This window comes from Desmodus rotundus, chromosome 2 (genome assembly GCF_022682495.2).
Source record: "Desmodus rotundus isolate HL8 chromosome 2, HLdesRot8A.1, whole genome shotgun sequence".
In the NCBI taxonomy this organism is placed as follows: domain Eukaryota; kingdom Metazoa; phylum Chordata; class Mammalia; order Chiroptera; family Phyllostomidae; genus Desmodus; species Desmodus rotundus.
Window position 1 is genome coordinate 198,210,126 of NC_071388.1, and position 10,906 is coordinate 198,221,031.

Sequence of the window (10,906 nt, forward strand, 5' to 3'; positions counted from 1 at the left end):
TTAGGAAAAAGAGTAAAGCAGTTTTTAATGTATTTTGTTTCCTGAGGTAGGGCAGAAGAAAGAGCATAGTTATTAAAAATATTTCAAGTCAATAAAATAGAAGAACCAGAAGTTATCACTTACACTCTATACCAATCAATGTTGTGATGAACCATGGTTTTGGGGTGAGTTGAGGAGAAGTTCCTACAAAGTATCATCAGCCTAGTGTCTAAGGTGAGCTCATGCAGACTTGATCATACTCACCTGCTCTCTGCAGAGCCAAGAAAAGAGCAATAAACACTGCAAACATTATTATTGCAGTCCCCAGATCTGTGCCAAGAGGCGCTGGGGTACCATGTCAAGTGCATGAGGACACTGCAGCATTTTACACATTTTCAGGGATAGCACAGCAATTCTGTCCAGTGCTCTTCACAACATTATCAAGTTTTCTGGACCTAACTATATAAACGAAAATGTTAAGTATTACTTTGACTTAGGGATACCACGAAAGAATTAGTGAGTCACTAAGGACATAGTGGATTGAGAAAGTTTAAAAGCCTCTGTCCTATTAAAATATTCTTGACAAATTTTTCACTAAGTCATCATAAATCCCATTTTTTGGAATCATAGATGGGTAAATACATCCCAGAAATACATCCCAGAATTTGCTTCATTTCTAGTACTGATAGTCAAAGGCAGGTTCTCCCACAATAATTCTCAAATTTGAGCATCCAATTGTGACCTTACAATAGGATTTAAATCCGGATATTTCCCAATTGGACTTTGGAATTTTGCAAGTGTTTTTCACCTTGCCTAGATTTCATCTTAGCTGTTCCATGATTTTATCAATCAGGTGACCCCCCACATTGGCCCAAACATGAAATGCATAAAAATGATTTTGTTTTACAATAATCCATGGGTAAAATGTCCTCACTACACCAAGTTTAATTTTTTTTTCTCAGATAGAAAATCTACCAGTAGAGTTAAAAAACTGATTTTGGTATCTCATTCTTCTCCATTCTTTTGCACCATTAAAACTACCAGTTGTCACCTATTAAAGCAAGGATTAAGGTTGAAGAAAATAATTGCTTTCTACCTAAGCTAAAATATCCGGCTTCACCATGGACTATGTATGACATCAGCCTGAATCTTAGAGAACTAAGCATAGCTCCTTCCAGATTTTCCCACTGGACACATTTCCATTCACCACATTTTTCTTAGTAGGATATTCATTGGGGTATTTTCCATTACTGACACTACTATCCCCCACACCCCCGTCCCACAAAAGTTTCTCAAAAGAATCACTTAAGGTGCTTGCTAAAAATGTAGATTCTTAAAATCTACTTCCAGAGATTCTGATTCAAGAGGTTTGGGGAAGGCTCCAAGAATCTATGCATGAAAACAACAGATCCTCAGGTGACCCTGAGGTGGGTGTTCCTTGGACCACACTTTGAGTAACTTTGCTCTAGAAGAATGTTCCCTAAACAATCAGATAATCATTGTGTGATCACTCCAAGTTTGTCCTTAAAACATCTGCCAAGATCCCAGGCTTCAGAGCTTCTAGAGATAGTTTCACTGTGATACTTTTCCAGGGAGACTGATCAAATTTTTGGTCACAGGCATAAAGCCGCCTTGTCACTTGCCATATTTTTTAATGATTTTTACAGATTCCCTTGTAAGGAAAAAATTGATGGAAATTACACATTGTTACAGTTAGGCATTATCCTCGAATTATTCTCACCAAGAACTGTGAGTTCTTATTTCAATTAATGGAATGTCAGGACTTTAAAATTTCTGTGAGTAATCTTTATCCAAAAGTTATGCCAGCTTGCTTTTAAAAGGTTGGTACTAAGTAACCAGAGAGGCATCTGCTAAAGGAATCTCATTAAAAGAGCCAATGAAATTGTTACTGGGCCTCATCACTATCAATCCCTTTTGGAGTTGAGAGGGAGGTTATTAAAGTGTCAAGAATATATCCCACCTTTGAAGAAAATGCCCAGCTGAGAGCAAAATCTTTGTGTTTGTCTTCTAAAAGTTGGGGAGTGAAATGGTGTCCCATCTCTTCTCAGATAAGAAAACCATTATTTTCATAAGCAAGCAAAGGGGCTGAATTCTGTATGTAATAATCAAATATTGGGTAATAGTGTTTTTAATAGAAAATAAAGAGACAACAAACCCCTTGGTCTCTAGGCTGCTTGGTGCCCTAAAACTTCTGCTTCATCAATTATATTAAAAGAACTGTAATTAAGTCCAACACGGGGAATAAAAGGTCATTGAAATGTTATTGGATACCTGAGAAAACTGTCTCTTCCATTGGTCTATGGCTTTTCCCCCCCAGTACCATACTGTTTTAATTATTGAACCTTTGTAACATACTTTAAAGTCAGGAAGTTTTATGCCTCCTGCTCTGTTCTTTTTGCTCAATATTGTTTTGGCTGTTCGGGTTCTCTTGTGGTTCCATATAAATTTTAGCATTATTTTTACTTTTTTTTGTAAAAAATATCATTGAAATATCAGTAAAATTGCATTGCATCTGTAGGTCATTTTGACTATTTTAACAATATTGTTTCAGTTTTTAAAAATATTAAAATATTAACATCTTGCCAGTATTAATTCTTCTGTCCATGGGGTGTCTTTCCATTTATGCTTGTCTGCTTTAATTTCTTTCATCGCTGTTTCACAGTCTCAGTGTACAAGTCTCTCACCTCCTTGATTAAGTCTTTCACCTCCTTGATTTAGTTTATCCCTAAGTATTTTGTTCTTTTTGATGCTATTGCAAATGAAATTGCTTTCTTAATTTCCTTTTTGGACAATTAATTCTTAGTGTCTAGATTTTGTAATCTGGGTTTTCTTTACATAATAAAAAAGTTTTTTTCTCAGTTTATTTATTTCATATTAAATGTCAATGTTGAATTTTCCAACTGTTTTTTCTGCGTTTATTGAGATCATATAATTTTTATTGTTTTATTTTAATGTGGTAAAATATAATAATATACTTTAAAATATTAAATCAACTGTGAATTCCAGAAATTAACCCAAATTGGTATTGATTTTATATATCATTGGATTTTTACATGATAACATTTTGTTTATGATTTTTGTATCTACATTTATTTAAAATCTTTGTTTTTAATTTGATTTTCTGGTAATGTCTTTTCAAGTTTTGGAATCCAGGTTATGCTGACCTCATAGAATTAGGAAAGAAACATTCCTTCTGTTTTTATTCCCTGAATGGGCTTGAGTTATTTTTTTCCTAAAGGTTTTATCAACATTATCAAGAAAATCATCTGTGCCTAATTCTTTGTTTTGGGCAAGTTTTAATTACAGATTTGATTTCTATAATAGCTATAGGACAAGTCAGATTTTCTTTTTCTTACCATTTTAGGTTTCGAAGTGAGCTTTTCCAGGTATTTGTTTACTTTACCTACATTTTTAATGTTATGTGCAAAGAGTTGTTCAGAGCAATCACTATTATCTAATGTCTAGGATTTTTGTGATGTTCATTTTTTAATTCCTGATTTTTGTTTCCTGTTTCTTCTCTCTTTGTTCTTGATCAGATTTTTAATAAATTTGATTAGATATTTTTAATACAAACTTACCAACATTGAGCCTCTGATATATGCTAGTTTTCTATTTCATATATTGTGCCATTGTTATTTATTATTTTCTCCCTTTTACTCATTGCTTATTTTATTATTTTTACTTCTTTGGGTGGATAGTTAGATCACGCATTTGTTCTCAACCTTTCTTGTTCTTTTACTACTACATGCATATAAGGCTAAAATTTTCCTTCAGTGCAAAGCTTTACTTATATCCTACAATATTAATTATACAGTTATGTTCATTATCAGTTAGTTCAAAACATGTTCCAATTTACATTGTGATTTCTTATTTTTATCCATGAGTTATTTAGTAGTATGTTGCTTAAGTTTCAAAATTAGTTTTCTCCTTATTTAATATCTCTTTAAAAAATAAATTTTCTATTTTAAGATAGTTTTAGATTCACAAAAAAATCACAAAGATAGTACAAAGAGTTCCCACATATCCCATACCCACTTTCTCCTATTAACATCTAACATTATTGTGGTACATTTGTCACAATTAATGAAACAGTAATGTTACCTATTATTAACTAAAGTCTACTTACTCAGATTTCCTTAGTTTCTACCTAATGTCCTTTTTCTGTTCCAGGATACCACATTATTTTTAGTCTTCAAGTCTGCTCAGACTCCCCTTCAGCTATGACAGTTTCTCGAATTTTCCTTGTGCTTGATGACCTTGAGAGTTTGGAGAGTACAGGTCAGGTGTTGGGTAGAATGTCCCTCGGTCAGCATGTCTGATGTCTTTCTCAGAATTAAACAGGGATCATTTGTTTTTGAATGGAAGATCACAAGTGGGGGGAAAGGTAAATCTGTCATGCTGTGGGATTACCAATAATTTATGTAAATAATCCACCCTCAAAGAGATGAAGTGTAACCGTTCACTCCTTAACCATGGGCTGAACAGTTTCACATCCTTTTGAAGATGACAGTATTCATATGGGGGGAGGGGTAACTGTACAGTGGAGAAATTTAACAAACAGTACCTCGGGGAGGTGGTCAAGGTCAACATTGACAGTAAGTCATACTGATGGTGTGCACCCTTGAGGTGCTGTGATGAGAGTGGTGCTTGACCATGGTGAAAGGTGGTTTGTATCTAGCAAGGAATCAACCTGTTTCATTTAAATTATAGGATTTGTGTGCATAGACTTATTCACATTATTCTTTTATTACACTTTTAGTGTTCATAGGACTAGCTGTGATGACTCTTCTTTCCTGTGTGATATCGGTAATTCATGTCTGGTCTCTTTTTGTTCCTGGTTAGTCTGTCTGCAAGTTTACCTTTTTGTTGAGCTGTTTGTTTTGTCGACGTTGTCAGAGTTGGGTATTGATTTCATTGATTTTTCTCTGTTGATTAACTGTTATCAATTTCATTAATTTCTGACCTAGTTTGGTTATATGTTTTCTTCTATAACAGTTATGTTTAAAGTGTTCTTTCTCTACTTTCCTAAAGGAGAAAATCGTCACTTGTGAGACTTCTGTGTGCCATAGTTATTTAGAATTGTTTCTGTTTAATTTCCAAATACTTGGAGATTTTCCACTATCTTTTTGTTCTTAATACCTAGTTTAATCTCACCTTGGACAGAGAATGTATTTTACATGATCCCTAGGGTTTCAGATTTAGTAAGGTATGAATTATGGCATAGAACGCAGCCTATCATGGTGGATGTGCCATGAAAGTTTGAGAAGATTGTGTATTCTGCTCTAAGAGAATGGAGTAGTCCCTACAAGTCAATTAGATCAAGTTGATTGATAATGTCATTGATAACGATGTTCAAGTCATCTATGTCCTCGCTGATTTTCTGCCCGTTTGATCTATCAGCTACTGACAATGGGGGTGTTGAAGTCTCCAACTGCTGTAGCCCCCACTATAATAATGGACTTGTCTATTTTTCCTCTCCATTCACTCAGTTTTGCTTTATATATTTTGCTGCTTTGTTCTTAAATATATATACATTTAGAATTCTTAGACGATCTTTAAGATTTGATTCCTTTATCATTGGGTAATGTGCCTCTTACTTCGAAGATTTTCCTTGTTCCAAAGTCTGCTTTGACGAACATTTACGTAGTTCATCCAGATTTCTTTTGATTAGTGTTACCATGGTGTATCTTTCTCTATTGCTTTCCTTTTACATTACACAAGTCTTTATGGTTAAAGTGAATTTCTGACAGAAGACATGTAATTGGGTCTTGTTTTGTGATTTATTCTGACAACCTGTTTTCTTTTCATTGATATATTTAGATTATTCTTATGAATCTTTAGAAGCTTAGAAATAGCCTATTTTTCAAACATTTGAGCACACAAACTTTGGAAGGATAATTAAAAATTGTATACATGTGTTTCTCACTTTCTCATTATATATTAAACTATTGTTCTAAACAAGTAATTTGTAAGTCATATTAATATAATTTATTAAAATTATAAACCATATGCAACAAATAAATTTAGTAAACACTATGTAAAATTAATATACACATTTGTGATACATTAAATTATATTACATTTTATATTATAAAATTTTGCTCTCATTAAAATATTCAGTATATGTATGTGAAATTAATAGGATTTAAAGTGTCTTTTTAAAAATCTTGGATTAGTACTTTGTGATACAGCAATTTAAAGTTCTGGAAGTTTATTTAATAATTGTTTCAGTGAATGTTATAATTAAAAATTGCCTCATGAACAAATTTTGATCTAATAGAAAAAAATCACATTATTGATTGTGCTTGCTGAATAATGATGCCTTTTCTAATTTGCACATTAAATTAGACCAAGTTTGAAATTCTGGAGTAAAATCCCCTCATCCTCAATGTTGATCAGTTGGTTTTGAGGACTTATCAGAAGGAAAAATATTTTTATATTTTTCAAATTGAATTAAGAAGCTACTGAAGCTCTTTGAAAAATTGTTCAACAGAAATTTTGTTCCAAGTTTTCTTGTGTGACACCTTACTTTTAGTATAATGATAAAAAATATTTCATATATTCTTCTTCAAAATGATCTTTCAGATACATGCATTTTTCTCCTTCTGTTACAATGTCATCTTTACCTTGAAATAACAGATTAAGTGGATTTATATTTTTCAGAACTATCTACAAGGTAACATACTGCTAGAAGCCATTTATTATCATAGAAAAGGGCCAAGAATTTGGAATGCTAGTCATTTTGAGCAATAGAAATTTATGAGTCATATTGAAGCTCAATAACCTTTAGGTTCTTTGCCATAAAATCAGTAGTTAACATTTTTTGAGTATTAAGCATGTACCAGGCAGTACACTGTGTTCTTTATATGCTTTATCTCACATTATTCCTCATAATTACTCTATTCATCACTACTAGTTTCCAAGTGAGGAAACTAGATTTAACACACTGGTTCAGCTGCTTGCCCAAGATCATGTAGCAGGGGTGTCCAACATTTTGGCGTCTCTGGGCCACAATGAGAGAAGAAGGGTTGTCTTGGGCCATACATTAAATACATTGTGACACATAATCACAAAAAAAATCTCATAATGTTTTAAGTAACAATTTTGTGTTGAGCCTCATTCACAGCCATTCTGGGCTGCTTGTGGCGGGTGGGCTATAATAGGTTTTAGATCAGATTTTCCAGAAGACTCTCCCCTCTCCACCCCAAGCTGAAGATTTGTTAGTATAAGCCATTTATCTAAAAAGTACTCCAAGGATTAATGGGTAAGAGAATGGGGGAAGCAGAAAAGATAAGGGAAGAAGCTAAGCAAGGGTACAGCTTCCAGAAAATCTGTTTTAACCTGATTGTCAGGGGGTCTCATGAGCATTTGCACAGAATTGTCCAACTTCAAGGCAATACATTTGGGTTTTTACAATCTGATTCAGCCAGTAAGGATAATCCCAAGGGATAAATTCTCAGGCAAGCTTTCTACCAGTTTTGGCAAGAGGCTTTTGTAGCTTCCAAGAGCAGTCCATTGAAGGGAGCCATAGGTACATCTCTAAAAGAAAAGCAGGTAGAACCCGAAGGAGATGTACACAGAACCTTTCAAAAAGAACCAAGTAGATCCGAGCGGGACATCAGTAGTGTTTGCTACTGTTAGTAAATGGCATAACCAGGACAGAACCCAAACAGTAGGGCTCCAAATGCCATGCTGTTGTTATGCTAGACTCCCTGAGGTAACCAGCAGATCTCTGGATAAGAAATAGATGTACATGGTCAGTCCCCAATTATTTACAAACATTATTAATATTTTACTCTGTTTTAATGGTATTTTTCTGATGAAATTTATCCAATGACATCTTGTAACATTTTGGCCCTCCTGACCCAACTCTTTGCTATAATGTCTATGAATTACACGTTAAGTGGATTTTACATGGGATGCTATCTATGTAAATTACCACCAGAATTATTTTTAAATTCCAGTCAAAGGAGCAACCAATTTAACTAAGGAAATGTCTTTGTTTCCCAGTGTGAATTAAGATGTAGGTCATTCAGAAATTGACTGTCAGGTATGTATGTATGCTCACCTAACCCAGTCTACTACATGCATAAAAGATATCCCTGGACACACTGCTTTCTTCCTTCCATAGAAACTTGTACTTCAGCTTAGAAATTACTTCCTCAGGGAAGAAGACTGCTGATCTCAAGATTAAGTGAGGTTCTTTCATTTTTTGTTATTGTAACCAAGCAAACTGGGGCTCTGCCACCTGGTGCCTTGAAATATGAACCAACAATTACTGTTACAGGAAACATTAATTAGTGTTAAAGGAAACAGGTTTTTATCAACAGGGTTCCAGTCTCAGGGTGGCAGGGTCCAAGAGCACTCCTGCTCAGAGACTCCTCTCCAAGGAGGCCTGCGAACCAAAAGGTCACCAGTTCGCTTCCCAGTCAGGGCACATGCTTGGGTTGCAGGCCAGGTCCCCAGTGGGGGTCATGCTAAAGGCAACCACACATTGATGTTTCTCTCCCTCTCTTTCTCCCTCCCTCCATCTCTCTCTAAAAATAAAATAAAATCTGTAAACAAATGAGTAAATAAAAATACAATGAAACAAATTCTAGAGTGCACCCTAAGTAAATTATGGACTGTGAGTGATAGCGATGTGTCAATGTATGTTCATCAGTTGTAACAAATATAACACTGTGATGCAGGGTGTTCAAAAGGATGAGCTTCTGTATGTGTGGGGTCAGGGTATTTATGGGACCTCTCTCTTTTTTTCCATTCAATTTTACTGTGAACCTAAAATTGCTCTAAAAATAAAGTTCTTTTAAAAATATAGTGAAACATCACCTTCCTATTCCTTATCCCTGTGTCCTGTTTTTCTTAGTCCACGTAACACTCCCTTTGCCCAAATACTGAAAAGATGCATGGAAAGTTGTAACACCATAAAAATAAAGAAAAATATTTTTCTGTGACATCAGAAAAATAAAATGACGCCGAACAACAGCCCAGGAAGGAGGGATCTGTTGCTGGTGGCTCTCAGTGTCTGGAGCCCAATTAGAAACCAGGAGCAGCAGAGCTCAGGGTGCAGTGTGTAGAGGCAGACCTACAGGGACAGAGAGCAGGGTCTGGAGAGGCAGAAGGTGGATTAGGCAGGGGCTTGCATATTATCTTTAAAGAGCCATGGAGTAAATATTTGATGCTTCACGAGCCATATTGTTTCTGTTGTAAATAATCAACTCTGTCAGCACAAAAGCAACCATATACTATATGTAAATGAATGAGTGTGGCTATGTTCCAATAAAACTGGGTTTATGAAATGAGGCAGGGGTCATATTTGATCTGCAAGCTGTAGGTTGCCAACCGTCAGGTGAGGGGAGCAAAGAGAGGATATCTCATTCATCATATAAAGAGCATTTCCTCAATCTTTAAATAGCTGTGTTGTATTACATTGTACAGTTGGAATAAAAAAAGAAATTTTTACCCAGTTTCTTACTGATTATATTTATAATGTCCTTAATTGTTACCACCACAATTAATGTATAATAAGTAACCTCATACCTGCATTATATTACATGTTGTAGAAGTAACTGTAACATTAATTCTTAGAAAGGGAATTGCTGGGAGTATAATACTATGTTATATATTATATAAGTATAATACTCATATATATTTATCATTATGACAGAGCTTAAAGTTGCCCTTCATAACACTGATACCAATTAAAATTCTGCACAACAGTATATGAGTGTCTTTCCCTGTAGAGTCCTACCACACGAAGGATAATAAAAAATTTTGGATTTTTGCCATTTTTATAAGTCATGACATGTATACCACTGTAGTTTTAATTTGCCCTGCTTGCATAATGAGTAAGTTAAGCATCTTTTCTTAAGAGTCATTTTTATGTCCATTCCTATGAACTGTTAACCATATACATTGTCCATTTTTCTCTTGGGTCATTAGTTATTTTCTCCTCAATGTTTCAATGTTGGAGAGATGTGGCTCTTGGGATTAAGTAACAAAATTGTTTTCCCTGCCATGATATTTGCCTTTGATTTTCTGTGGTATTTTTTGACATGCAAGAGCTTTTAATTTTTATTTAGCAGAATTTATTACCCTTTCCTATTGTAACATCTCCATTTTTTAAAAAATTATGGGAGTATCTTTGTTTAAAAACATTCAATGCTTTGATTCATTTGGAGTTCGTCCTGGTGTCCTCTCTGCACTGATTACTCTGTTGATCCAGAAAAGTATCCAGTTGCCCGGACGGTGTTTGTTGGATGGTCTAGCTTTTTGTTAGCTATTTGTGGGTCCACTTCTACCACGTACTGAGTTCCGGAATGTATTTGGGTCTCTTTGTGCACTTTCTGTCCTGGTGCATGGGTCAACTGTCTATCCAGGTACAAGTGTCGTCCTGTTTTAGTCAACAATATCCATTCTTCCGACTTGATTCTGCACTATTACCTGTTCTTGTAGGTTAATTATTTGAATTGTTGACTTTTTAAATATCCTTTTATATTCTGCTGTTACAGATGAGGCATTAGCAAATTTATTTAGCCTTCAGTGTTTTTTCTACTTTCTCTCCATTTTTTTAGTTGTAATGTCAAAATCACCAGTGCATTAATGCTATTATTCTTGTCAGTGACTCTAAATTCCACTTTAAAAATATCTTAGCTCTACCATGAAATCATTTAACATTTAGTGCCAGTCATTTTACCAGTATTTTTAGTCATGTTTTATGTGGTTCATGCAGACTGAGAACTAGACAAAAATGGAGGAGTGTAGAGGATGAATCTGGAGGTATAAAATGAATACATCCAATGTCACAATCGACACAGTTATTTTGCATTCTGAACCACATAGGGAAGACAGTGAAAACCAGACGGGATTCAAGTATATGAAAGGATAACAAATGCCTGCATATTAG